Source organism: Canis lupus, chromosome 7 (genome assembly GCF_048164855.1).
Source record: "Canis lupus baileyi chromosome 7, mCanLup2.hap1, whole genome shotgun sequence".
In the NCBI taxonomy this organism is placed as follows: Eukaryota; Metazoa; Chordata; class Mammalia; order Carnivora; family Canidae; genus Canis; species Canis lupus.
The window spans coordinates 36629893-36644069 of record NC_132844.1 but is presented as its reverse complement, the minus strand read 5'-3'; the positions used below and the strand labels follow the sequence as shown (position 1 = coordinate 36644069).

The window sequence follows — 14177 nt, the reverse complement described above, 5'->3', positions numbered from 1 at the left end:
GAGCACTATGTGGGGCTCCATCCCAAGACCCTGGGATCATGACTGGAGCCAAAGTAGATGCTTTTGGTACCCTGCATCTGCTCTTTTTGTAAATTAAAATGTATTCTATAGTGTTTTCACTATAGTCTCTCATAATAAGAATTTTTCTTTTTCCCTATTTAAAGATTTGTAGCAATAGAAATAGCATGAGGTATTCCAGTAGAATGTTAGCACCCTTTTCTATTAAAATGGTTATCCGTAATTTAGAGATGCTTTAAATAAACATGATTTCCAATTCTGATATTCTGTAAACTAAAGACCAGACAACATTTTAATAGCATGAATAGCATTTTAATAGCATGTCATTATTCAGTCCTTGTCTTTTTTAACTATACTTTATTTTCTACACAATAGCATTTTTATGTGTCTCCATATGTATTTTCTGCAAGCTACAGAAGTGTAAAAGTTTTTTCTTTCATATTCATGCATGTTCCTTATTCTTAATTTATATTTCAGAGATTTTTATTTTACATCTTTAGGGATTTTAAATTTCAGGGGTGTCTTTAGGACCTTACTCAGCATTAGCAAGATTTTTGAAATACTTTTATAAGCTTTAGATTTCTCATGTATTATTTTTACCTTTTACAGCCATCCTATGCAGGATTATTTATTTATTTATTTATTTACTTACTTACTTACTTACTTATTTTTGAGAGAGCAAGAGCATGGGTGGGGTGGGTGAGGGAGAGAGAGAGAGAATCTTAAGCAGACTCCACGCCCAGTGTGGAGCTCAATGCCAGGCATGTTCTCACGACTCTGTGATCTGACCAAAATCAAAAGTCAACCAATGGAGCCCCCGGTGCCCCTGAGCAGGATTTTTAATCTACATTTTGGTAATAATGTGTTTGATAATGATTGATATACTCTAAATATACATAGATTTAAAGATTAAATTTCTAGATATTTTGGGGCAGCCCCAGTGGCTCAGCAGTTTAGCACTGCCTTCAGCCCAGGGCCTGATCCTGGAGACCTGGGATTGAGTCCCACGTCGGGCTCCCTACATGGAGCCTGCTTCTCTCTGCCTGTGTCTCTGCCTCTGTCTCTCTCTCTCTGTCTCTCATGAATGAATAAATAAAATATTAAAAAAAATAAATTTCTAGATATTCTATTACTTTACCACTCCATATTAGATGGTTAAAATTGTCTCATGTACTTTACTCAACAGAAATGCATAGGCACCCAATTTTGTTCAGCCTACTAATATGGATTGAGAGTCTGAATGCTCAGTTAAGGTGGTTTTTTTGGATACTATTTTTCATTAATTGAAACTTCTGCATATATGTAATTTTTTGTGGAATTCCAGCACATTTTGGTTTTCTCATGTTCTGCTGCCAAAAGTTAGTCTAGTTGGTAGTATTTTTAATTTTGATTTTGTTGTCAACCTCTTTCAATATAACTGATTAGGCAAGTAAAGTTTTGCTTAAAACAAATTGGCCAGGGAGCTTTCCCACCTGTTTCCTCCAATATCTCTAGGAAGGCAGTTTGGGAATATGGTTCCAGTCCTGCAGATTTCTAACCCTTTGATCAGAAATCTACAATTAATTTCACTGTTAATTTCCAATTAGTGTTCAAACACTCAGGGCATAAAGTTTTAAAGGAGTATGTGGACCTCAAAGCTCTTAGAACTTAGGTACTAATGTTCTTTGTCACCAAAGAGTTCCTGTGGGTTAGACTACAGAACCACCATATGTACTCCTTTGGCCAAATTATTGGTTAAATTGATTGATTAAATTTTTGAAGCAAAACAATAAGTAGATGAGATTTCAAGGACATTTTTCTCTACTAGAGAAGAGAAAGCACCAGATTATCTCTACTGCCTGATAGCACATTGCCCCAAGTGCAAGGAATTAGATCTCCTGGATGAACTCAAAGTCACTGTGTGTGTGTGTGTGTGTGTGTGTGTGCGCGTGCGCGCGCGCGCGCGCGCGCGGTGAGAATGGTGGTGGTGAGAAGTGAAAGGTAGCCTGGCTGCTGGGATGGTTGTGGGACATATGGTGAAGCCTACATGTTACAAATAAACTACAACCTTTAAATTTCAAAGTTTAAAGCATTGTTTTTCTAAGTATAGTCTATTAATCAGCAGATTACTTGGAGGTGCTTGTTAAAATGCAGATTATCAGGCCTCACTCCATACTTTGTGAATCAGAAACTGTGAGAGCCAGCATTTCCAACCCTCATTTCCAACAAGGTTCTTTGAATTAATGTAATGTGTTGAGAACAACTGCACTCACAAGTAAGCAAGACCTTTTTTGCTTTCTGTCATTCCAATCACTAAAATACCATCTACCATCCTTTCTCCAGTCAGAGATTTTAGTGGGGTACTTCAGAATGGCGGCCCATGGGGGCACTACAATATAACACTTGGAGACTTGAATCCAAGTAAAATGTAAAAGTTATAGAACCAAATTCCTTTGTTTGGTAACAATCTCATTTTTTTTTTTTTATGTCTTTTGGAAAAGCTCTTATGTGTTTCTTGACTACTGAGCAAAACACAAATATGATAGTCCAAATCTACATAGAAAAGAAGATAAGAGGTAACCTTGTATATTTTAAAATAATGTTGTTTGCATTCCAAAATGATTTAGAATATTATTATCTTATTTGCAAACAAATTTAATTCTAAATGGAATTCAGCTTAATAAAATAATAGAATTTCAAACCATTTTTTTCAGTACCACGTATATTACGTGTTGCGAGGACTGTGGAAACATCAGGAAGCTGCAGAGAGAAAATGTATAGGGAAGTTAAAATTACCTGGAGGGGAGGTGGTGAGGGGATGGGTGAAATAGGTGATGGGTGTTAAGAAGTGCACTTGTGATGAACACCAGGTGTTCTATGTTAGTGATGAATAACTAAATTCTACACCTAAAATTAATGTTACACTCTATGTTAACCAACTGGAATTTAAGTAAGAACTTAAAAAAATTAACTGGAGCTCATATTGTTTTGCCATCTGCCAGGACCACATGTTGTCTGTTACTGCTCATGGGTTGTTTACCATCCTACCCGCTCTCTCCCATCTCCCATCCCTGTGCATTTGGGATATATGATTTCTGGAGGATTGTTTGTACTTGCTTTGGACTTCACACAGGTGATGCTTAACCCAGTGTAAATCTAGAATTCTGAGATTCTTTTTCTTTAAACATTTGGGCCTTTGAAAAGACCTTAAGCAGTAGAGGGCCCAGCTCAGATGCTCCATCTCCTTCCTAGACCTTGCTGTAGGCGACCTCCTGCTGGGTAATCTGGGCACACATTTTACCTCTGCAGATCTGCTTTCATTCTTGGCTCTTCACTTTTCTGCCCTGGCATGAATTTTGTTCTACAATTTTATAGCAACAAAGAGGAAGTCTGTCTCAGGCAGTTTGGAATTACCACAGAACCAAAACAAGGGGGCTTTTTGTTTTGTTATTAAGGCATATTCATGATTTCACTATTTGGTCTAGTAATAAACTTTAAATATTTTAGGAGTTTAAATCTACTTTCCATTTTATCTTTTAAAAAATTGCTCTTGCTTTAATCATATTATTCTGGATATGACTTTTGGGAAACAGAACTTTCCTGCTCTCAACACTTGGTTCTTAGAAAAAGAGCCAAGATTTTCACTTCAGTAATTGATATCTGTTGATTGATAACTTGATTGCATTTTGACTGAAACTCATTTACTATAAAATGTTACCACAACTAGCATATGTCTGTTAGGGCTCTCATGCTAATTAAGAAATTAAAAGGTTTTATTTTTCCTCTTAAACAATTTTAGATATTAGCTAGGTGAGATAAAATGGAACAATGCCTCAAGATTGCAACTGATTTGGTGCTTTAAGGGTAACTAGGATCGGGGTTGGGGTGGTAAAGAATAAGGGACACAAGAGATGGCCCAGGGCATCTTCCCAAGAGTGTCCTTGCACCCCAAGGGAGAAGAACTGACCTGATTTAGTGGAAGATTCTGGGAGACCTTATTTTGTTACTGGATTCTTCCAGAACCCAGAACTATTTGTAACAAAGACCACAAAAAATGGTGCCTTGACCAAGTTAGAATTTTTCTCTAACATAAAATTTTGTGGGAAGGTCATCATTATGGGTTAAGTTGTGTCTCCCTAAAAGATATGTCGAAGTCCTAACTCTGGCACCTGTGGATGTAACTTTACTTAGAAATACTTTGTGGATATAACCAAGTTAGGATGAGGTCATATTGGATTAGAGTTTGCCCTGATCCAATGGCTGATGTTCTTGCAAGAAGAGGAAAAATTTGATGCAAAGATACATAAGGACATGCCAAACGAGGATGGAGACAGAGATTGGAGAGATGCATCTTACAAACCAACAAATGCCAAAGATTTCCAATGTAAGGGTAGATATGAACTAAAAATAAGAGGTCTCATTTGAAAATAAGAAAAGAGACTCCCCTGCTCCTCCCTTTTCCTACAGTATTTACTTTAGAAAACTTTTAATTATAAGTTATCTCTTTGAAATGTATTTGCCAGCTTTATGCCCCACAGCAATGTCTTTCTCAAGAACTCCAGTGCCATCTCTTTGAAAGACAATCATTAAGATAGCATCTCTTTTTCCCAGTTTCCTTGAGTAGGTAGACACCTCCCTCCCAAAACACCTCCTGCCATAAAAATGTTATGAGAAGTTTATTTTTCCTTTGGATAAAGCCAATTTGCAAACACAGATGGCCACCTCAATTACGAAGTGGATCTAGGATGAACTGTGTGTGACAAATGGAGTTGTCAAGTCTTATTTGAGGACTAGTCATTGTTTATCTCAAGAACATTCATGGAATGAGTTGTATCTGCTTGGCTATGTAAAAGGGTAAGGTTTCTTTTTGTTTTTGCCATCTGTTGGTGGATTGCCTGTAATGTGCATCACATTCTGGTTTAATGCTTATTCAATAATAAAATTCTTTCTCTTCTACCTTTATGGAGAGGTTTCCTGGGTTGAGAGAAAATTTTGTGTTTAATTACATTTCCTCAATATGAGCAAATACCAAAAGCTATGAAAGCTAGCTAGAGGCTCTGGGATGAGCATGCTTTGCCAGCATGTTGATTTCCAACTTCTGGCCTCCAGAAATGTGAGAGAATAAATTTCTGTTGTTTTAAGCCACCCAGTTTGTGGTAGTCTGTTAGAGCAGCTCTAGGGAATGAATATAGCGATCCATGACTAGTATGACAGTTCTGCTCCACAAAGTTCTCAACATTGACGCACTTCTGGCCTTTTGTTTTGTCATTCAGAGGAGGTTGTGCTTCTTGTCTTCATAGTTTGAAATGGAGATCAGACCATTATATCTGCATTCCAACAGCAAGACAGTACAAATACCAATTATTTTTTAAGGAGGATTCTTGAAAGCTGTTACAGGAACTTCTACTTCATTCTCATTGGGTCAGACATAAAGGTCATATAGCCACCCCTGGCTTCTTCTAATGTCGTGTTTATTCTAGGTGGTCATGTGTACAGCTAAAAAGCAGACCCTGAAAGAAGGAGATAGATGGATATTAGGGACAGCGTGTACTTTCTGAATGTTCCCACCTGCCCTCTTTCCTAGTTTCTCAGCTTGAACACATTGCAAATTATTTCTTACTTCATTAACCTAAATTTACCACCATTAACATATTTCTCTCCCCAGGACAGTCAGAACCATATTTTGTAATTTTTACTAGGTGTGATGTTACTTGGTTAGTTTAAAAATATTTTCATAAACATAACACACTCCTCTCAATTTGACAACCTGAAGTCTATGTACTCCCATAACTGAAAAAAGAAGGCCCACCTCAGGTAGTAAGATTTCCACACCAGCAGGGTGATGTTGGAAATTCTTTCCTAATATGGTACTGTTACCATAAGCATGTTTTCTTAATGAAAATAATGAATTCAAGAAAAATGAAAAATAAAACTGCCCTTAAATAATCCATCCATGATATAACTTAAAAAAGAAAAAATTATATTCCATTACAACATGTGGCATAGATCTTAAACTGACCTGACTTCACACTGGTATGAATATTCTGGAAAATATAAATGAAAAGATCTTCAAATAATAGTCTAAGATTTATGTGAGAATTTATAGATGAATTATAGAAATATTTTAATCTTTAGCTTTTATTGTACCATAAAATTAAATTGTTGCAGTCTCTTAAAAACATCTATCTAAATTTAGTTTTTTATTGACTGTCAACTTGGAGGGGTAGAATAGATGGTTGTGGTGGGGATTTGGGGTTTCTAAGCTTTGTTCTTCTATTCATATAATCTCTAAATTTTCACACCAAATAAAGTTCCCATCTGTTTCACAAACATTGAAAGACATTTAGTTAGTGTTCCTAAGTACATCGTTGAATGAAGGGGACTTTTCTCTCTCTTTTTTATATGTGGTGAGTCGTCAGTTGAGTTTGCCTCTCACTTTTTTCCTGGTGTGTTTCTGTTTTGTTTCAGCAATGTGTATAGCACATTCTTGTTTGCACTAAAGGGTTGTCATATGGATTGTTTTGACTGTTTCCATGACATGCAAATGGACAAGGATTTTAAAAAATGTTCTCGGCCCTAAAACAAACCATGTTTATTTACACATCTAGGTAACCAGAGCTCCTCTTAAGCTTTATCACTCGTTCCTCTTCTAACTGAAAAGAGAATATTTTTGTACTTTTATGAGAGATTGGCAAAATGCGTGTTAACACTCTGACCTCTTGCTAAATATCATTGTGGACTTTTACCTGCTTTATAGCTTTTGAATTAATAGTGCTTTGGACAAAAGCTACCACAAGCCTGCTCACAGCCATTGGACAGAATTTCTCTCTAGTAGAGCCTTCACATTTCCACACAGCGAAATTCTTTAAGGGCCAAGGAGGATCTCTAAGGGCCAAGCTACCTGTTTGGATTAACAGAAAAGGAAAATACAGGGAGAGTCCATCCAAAATGAGTATCATAGTTAATGATCCTGTCATATAGTCTGAAGGTAAGAGCTTAGTAATGCAGATTCGGTAGCTATTTGTGTAGAGATGATAGTTGAAGCTTTCTGGAAAAGAGAATAGTTCAAACAAAAGCCTTATGGAAACTCTGGGGGAGAAGGAAGTGGGCTCAGAGTCAATGGTGATAATGACTGAGATAAGGCCCCAGGATCTACTGGCTGAGAGACCAGTTTCAGTGGTGTGTGGGAAAACAACCTGATTTTCAGTGGACAAAGAAACAAATGAACAGTGAGATGCAAACAGGGGTACAGATGGCCCTTGAGCAGGTGTATAGTAGAGGGGGGTATAGAATGGAGCAGCAAGTGGAGGTTGTTGGGGGCAGATGGTTTTTCCCAGGCTAAGAAGGTCCTTGATAGTCTTGTGTGGCAGAGAAGCAGAGGAGAGATCAGTGATGTAAGAACACTGTTTTGAGTGGGGTAAAGAGCACAGGCTTTAGCCCCTGACCATGCTTGCTAGAATCCTGGAACTGTACAATGTTGGGCACGTTCATTGACCGCCTCCCCCCAAATCAGTTTCTTCATCAGTGAAATGAAGATGAAATATAGTTCAATAGACTGATTCTCAGTATGATAGTGTCATGAGGGGAAATGAAGAGATCTTAGAGATTGTATAATGGCAAAGAAATGAGACCTGGGAAGGGGGGTAGAATTGAGGTAGTTTTGGAATATATATGAGGTTTGGTGGGATGAGGTCCAGAGCTGAGGACCAAGAAAGAATTTTTGAGATATCTTTGGTGCAAGACCATTGGACAGAAAGAACAACTGTTAGAGAAGTAGAATTTGCACCCAGAATTTTTTTTTAAAGATTTTATTTATTTATTCATGAGAGACACGGAGAGGGAGAGAGAGAGAGACAGAGAGAGAGACAGAGAGGCAGAGACACAGGCAGAGGGAGAAGCAGGCTCCCTGCAGGGAGCCCGATGTGGGACTCGATCCTGGGACTCTGGGATCACACCCAGGGCCGAAGGCAGGTGCTAAACCGCTGAGCCACCCAGGGATTCCTACACCCAGAATTTCTTATTCCTAGTATTCTTCAATTCTGTTGCAGTGTTGATAGGTAGGAGAAACTTACAAGATGAACTCTACCAGTAAAGTTCTATGCTTGGCTTAAAAAATAAACTCTGTGAGTATAGCTTGGTTAGAATGTGGAGAGGAAAGCTGACTCTACCCCAGGTCATACGGGGAAGATGTAGGGGATTTCATTTCCACAAGCGCAGTATGAGCCAACAAACAGCACAGGCTATTGCTGAAAAGGGCCATGTGCGTGTATGGCTTTACTACCACAGAAGAATGTCTGAAACCAACAAGATCAAACCACACCAGAGTGCTCTGTCTAGTAGGGGGGCCTAGTTTAAAGAGGGTCCACTGTCAACTGGATATGAAACCAGAGATGGGCAAGTAGTGGGTTGAGGCAGAGATTTACTTTGGAGAAAAATCTAAGGATAAAATTATAATAAAAAGAACCGTTGGAAAAGGAAGTAAACTTATTCCACATAGCTTTGCAGAAACCTCTCTGGGACCTTGGAAGGATAGCTTTGTATAAAGCATATTTGGGCTGAAAATTAAGAAGAATTAAGAATTTTAGGTGTTAAAACATGGAATGGAATTTCTTTCTTCTGAAGTGGTGCTTGTAGGAAGATTGAATAAACATTTGTCAGTGGTTACGTAGAGGCCACTTTAAAAAAATGGAATAGTTTTAGACTTACAGATAAGTTGCAGAGGTATCAGAGAGTTCTGGTCAACCCCACACTCAGTTCTCGGGGGCCACTTAGGAAGAGGAAAGATTTATCTAGGAGAGAAAGAGTGAAAATCAACTCAGAGTGAAAAAGGAAAAAACACCCCTCTTATGGACCCAGATAAATCAGTTGCAAAACCAATAGGAGACATTATTTCTCCCAGGGTCATGCAACAGCTGCCAAATGCTGTAATGACCCACTCCTTGAGCAAATGCATTTTTTCTGAATGATGCCCCCAGGTTGGCTTTTTATACCTACTTAATACTGAGGATATCCAGTATTTACCACATGACAGCACCTTTCCCTCTGTACTTCAATTATGGCTTTTGCTTTCCATGATCTTTGTCCTATCTCCCTCCAGACCAGCATCACCAAGGTAATTAACCCCCACAAGTGACCTAGTGTCCCTTTCAACTTTATTGAGTTAAGTGAATATTTGACATTATTCCAAGTTTTAAAAAAAGTTCTCTAACTCTCCAATACCTTTTTATAAATGTCTTGCTTAATTAGGAGAACCCAGTGGTAGAATCTGTTTTCACTTTGGGTTCATTTTCTAGAAAAGTCTTGAGCTACTTTAATCTTGATAGAAGTTGTTTGGAACATAATAGAAGTTCTTTTTAGTGTAATTTGCATGGTTTTAGCTCATAGGGAACCAGGACTTTCTTCTTAAGAACCCATTGCTGGCTCATGTTGCTTTGGTGGGATATCCAGTAATTCCCTGAGGCCTGTGAACTCATGGGCTCTTTCTCCACCGTTCTTTTCTAAAGAGCTTTAGGAGCAAGTGCTTGCCAGAAATATGACTGCTAACAGGGCTTCTGAGAAAACCTAGCTGCTCATCAGGTGTGAGTTTAGATTATTTTGTTTTTTGTGAAAGTCTTCAGCTGGTGACAGTAACCTTGTTTCTGTTAACCTTGTCCCTACACTGGAGTCAAGTGAGAGCTTAGCCACTGAAGAAATGATTCTCTTGAGTAGAAATGGCAGAATGTTTCCATCTAGGAAGTAGAGACACTGGAGAGTAGGAAACTATAACTACAAGAGGCTTTAGATGGGAAATGGTGAATGTTTTTATTACTTCATGGGTAATCTTAGATATTAGCAGGATAGCTTCATTGGGGGGTATGCAATAGACAAATGTGATATTTATTATAAATGTGTTTGAGCAATAATGCTTTGTAGGGGAAAATCCTATTCTTGGCTGGTTGTTGTGGTCCCTGACTTGAAAGGTCTTTTTCCAAATCTAATTCAACTGATTGAATCAAATTTAATTGTAAGGAAATGTATCTAAATCAAAAGAAGATCAAATAGTCTCTTTTTCTTTAAAGATTTTATTCATTTATTCATGAGAGACACGGAGAGAGAGGCAGAGACATAGGCAGAGGGAGAAGCAGGCTCCCTGTAGGGAGCCTGATGTGGGACTTGATCCCAGGACCCTGGGATCATGACCTGAGCCAAAGGCAGATGCTCAACCACTGAGCCACCCAGGCGTCCCTTAAATAGTCTTTTAAAATATATTCTTTAGTAGAAAGCAGTAGAGTCCAGTAAAATAAACAAAACACACACATACCCACAGAGACAAGGTTTAAAGTTAAAAAGATCTAAAATCATATCTCTATTTTGTTTCTTTCTGTGTAATGTGCAATTTGCATAACCTCTCTGAACATCAGTTTTCTTATCTACAAAAGTGAGACAATCATAATCTTATAGGACTTTTGTTAATATTAAATAAAAGAACATGAGAGGTGTACAGTAGACAGCAAATGGTAATTTTATTTTATTTTATTTATTTTATTTATTTTATTTATGATAGTCACAGAGAGAGAGAGAGAGAGAGAGAGAGAGGCAGAGACATAGGCAGAGGGAGAAGCAGGCTCCATGTACCGGGAGCCCGACGTGGGATTTGATCCCGGGTCTCCAGGATTGCGCCCTGGGCCAAAGGCAGGTGCTAAACCGCTGTGCCACCCAGGGATCCCCGCAAATGGTAATTTTAATTAGTATTATATAGGTCCTATAAATAAAAAGGGCCCCAAAGTCAAAGAATAGGTAGATAAGAACAGAAAAATTTAACTCTAGAATCAAGAATTCCTTTAAAATATAAAGCACATTAAAATTCATGTTAAAGTAAGATGACAGGAGTTAAAAGTAAGCCATTGGTGGGGTTGAGGAGCATGAAAGAAGAATGGTTGGTGGCCATTGATTAGGGTGATGGGGCTCTGCCCTCCAGGAAGCATCGGGCATCTCCAAAGGGCAGCCTGGCCCCACCCTTCGGCAGAGGGAATACCTCACCCAGAGAGGTGAGTAGGGAGTTCACTAATACACTAGCTTTATGAACTCTAATTTCCCTTCCCAGATGTTTTAAGAGTCTGGCAATCAGGAGCTTCTCTTTGGTGAATAGGAAGGCTTGCAGTATTCTTTAGAGTCGAATTACAGGAATTTGATTCTGTTTGCAGTCAGGCAGTAGTTGCTCAACTGAGGGTGAATAAGGAAGGGTCTAATGACTCAGATGGTGGTAGCAATATAACTTAACTCTTTCATAAATATCTTCACAATGTTGCAAATGTTGCATAGGTGATACTTGAACAGTGCACAGTATGGCCCAGGTTCACATGATACTGCCACTCATGAGTCTAGATCCATTTTCCTTTCCTTTATATTAAGATATTAATTCCCCATTCTCATAAAAAAGTATCTTCACTGTCTCTAGGCCCAAGTATATGATCATTTGTTTCCAGTTTATATATTAAAATGCACCTAAAGTGTCACTATCACACTCACCCTAGTACTCCAGTTCTCACTGCTCTCTCCTTCCCTTGGACCACATAAATTAGCATGGTAGTTGATTACTCCATTGGGTTATTGTTGTCTTCTCAACTAGGTTGTAAATCTGGGTTTACATTTCTTACTTTTTTGTATTTCTCATAGCATACATCACTAGAGGTGCTCAATAAATAATTACTGATTTTATGATTTTTGGCACAAATGTTAAAATTATAGTACACTGAAGTGAAATTCATTTATTGAATAAGCACAAAAATAACATGAAAGTGTGAAAATGGCAATTCTTTTTTGAAAGATTTATTTGAGAGAGAGAGAGTGTGTGTGTGCAAGCACTTGTGCGTGTGGGAGGGAGGGGCAGAGGGAGAAAGAACCTGAAAGCAGATTCCCCACTAAGGGAGGAGCTCCTTATCTGGCCTCCTGAGCTGGGGTGGAGGGCTTGATCCCAGGATCCTGAGATCAAGACCTGCTCTGATGCTTAATCAGCTAAGCCATCCAGGTGCCCCAATAGCAATTCTTCTTCTTTTTTTTTTTTAAACAATTTTAATTTGATTTTGCTTGGATTTAATGAGAATTGTTTTTTAATTAGTGAAGCATGAAAATTATGCTTTTTTTTTTTTTTTGAAAGTCTTGGTAAGAAAGGACTCTACCATGACTCTTTTATGTCTTTACCAGATAGAGTTTATTTTTGGGGGGTGTAGTGGTATAAGTTCCTGCCCTTGCTGTTATTCTAAGAACATTATTACATTATTCAATGAGTACTGCTGCTTGTTTTTAAAGAAAGCAATTTATGACTAGATTGCATTACATCCACTAGATGGCAGGTGATTGCTAGGGAAAGAAGGGGAAAGAGAATAATGATTATTTTGGGGGGTTGGTGTATTTCCACTGATCTGTCTCAGTCAACAGGGCTTGCCAATAACTCCTTAACTTCTATAAAGTTCTTCAGTGTTAGCTTTCCAGAGATTTTAAAAGTGATTGCAAAACATTCCATGATATATACCGGCCAGATATTTTTCTACTACCACAACTAACTCTAGACTGACCTTTTATTCCCCCCAATTTTCTTAAGCCATAAATGGTGTCCTTACCTACCATGGGGATTAAAATAAATTATGGTGAGAAGAAATGCATTATTAGAGGGATGGAGAAATTACACAAATTCTTACTTAACTGAAATATGCAGTTTAAAGTTTTAAGAATCATTAGTTTTTAAAACAGTGGCATGAAATACAGTTTTGTCTACAATGTCTGAAGGCTCTTTAAGAGAACTTGGGGGACACTGTCTCATGTTTATTAACACTTCCACCTGGCATTTGCTGTGAAATGTTTGAGATGATCATAAACTCCATTGGAAAACTCTCAATTCCACATGTGCACTCACCTACCAAAGTCATGAGAAAAGCATGCTAGTGCTGTACCCCTTGATTGGCCTGACCAGGCTACTTACACCCTACTTATGTGTATTTTTTTCTTTTTCATTCTTTTTTTTTTCTGTATTTTTCATATGTGGTCGGTCTTCTAGGAATGCTGATAGGAGTCAGAGAAGAATTGAAAACCTCTGCTTGTACCTCTAAGTTAAGCAGAATGGATGAGACCAATTCAGCTGTGCTCCCATAGCTTCTTTAGAGGCATGGAATTCCTCATCAGTATGGATGGGACTTAAAGTAAATGAATTCACCAATTAATTTGTGGCATTTAGAGTTATCCCTTAGAATTTATATATGTTGTATCTAAAAAAGCTACTGCACAGATATTATTGTATATGGGCTGATCACAAAGTTTTATTTGTTGTCATCATCATTACTACCATACCTGGTTTAGTTAGTTAAAAAGGAGATTTCTAATAATAGCTAGGTAAATAAGACTTTTGAAATTTTAGAGTTAAGAGAATTTGACATAATACTAGACTTACCTCTTCAGATAAATTTTGAATGTCATAAGGACAGAAATGAACAACATATGCATTACACACCTCAGTGATCCAAGGTTTCTTCCTGGCAAAGTGTTGAGCAGTAAATGAGGGCTGAATGTTTGAGGTTGAAGGCATTCCTTACCCAGGGGTGGTTATCTGTGTCTTACCATTCTCAGCTGTGAAGGATTGGTGGATATGAAGAGATGAAAGCCCAGTATCATTGTTTTGGTATCATCCCCACCTCTCTGACAGATTAACCAACACTACTTGATTATATTTTGTGCCTTTAACATCTATTTTTTCCATGTATAATTTATTTTAATTTTCCCACAAACTCTATAATGTAATATCCAGGGAAATAAAACGAATGTGTGATTACAACTATTACTGTATTTGTACATAGGGAGGCTTTGTCCAGACAGCAAGCTGATGCTTGCCTTTGGCAAAAGCTGTTAATTTCGCCCAAGAAAATACATTGAGTGAAAATTAATTAACTCATTTGTTCTTTAGTAAATATTTATTTAGTGCTTAATATTGCCAAAACAAAATAGTTCCTTGAAAGAGATGGAAGGCAATGTGCTCAAAATTCTTGCAGCAGAGTCCAACTCTTGTCCTCAAGACTTTTTGACACTGTTAGAAATAATCGTACTATTAAGAACTAGCTGGCCCTGTCTGTGTATGTTTTTTAAAGATTGCTTTATAACCATCCTATTTGCTCATTCTACTTATTCAAGATGTGTATTCCCAGCATTCAGCA

The 14177-nt window shown here is 37.8% G+C and overlaps 1 long non-coding RNA gene across 1 annotated transcript in view; it reads right to left on the bottom strand.

The window, feature by feature from the left end:
• Positions 1 to 4629: 4629 nt before the first annotated feature.
• The window catches only part of LOC140636763 (uncharacterized), a 108508-nt gene continuing 98960 nt past the window's right edge, over positions 4630 to 14177 (bottom strand). Inside the window, exon 5 of the long non-coding RNA XR_012033983.1 lies at positions 4630 to 5507. This is a non-coding gene — a long non-coding RNA (uncharacterized lncRNA). The remainder of the gene's footprint in view (positions 5508 to 14177) is intronic.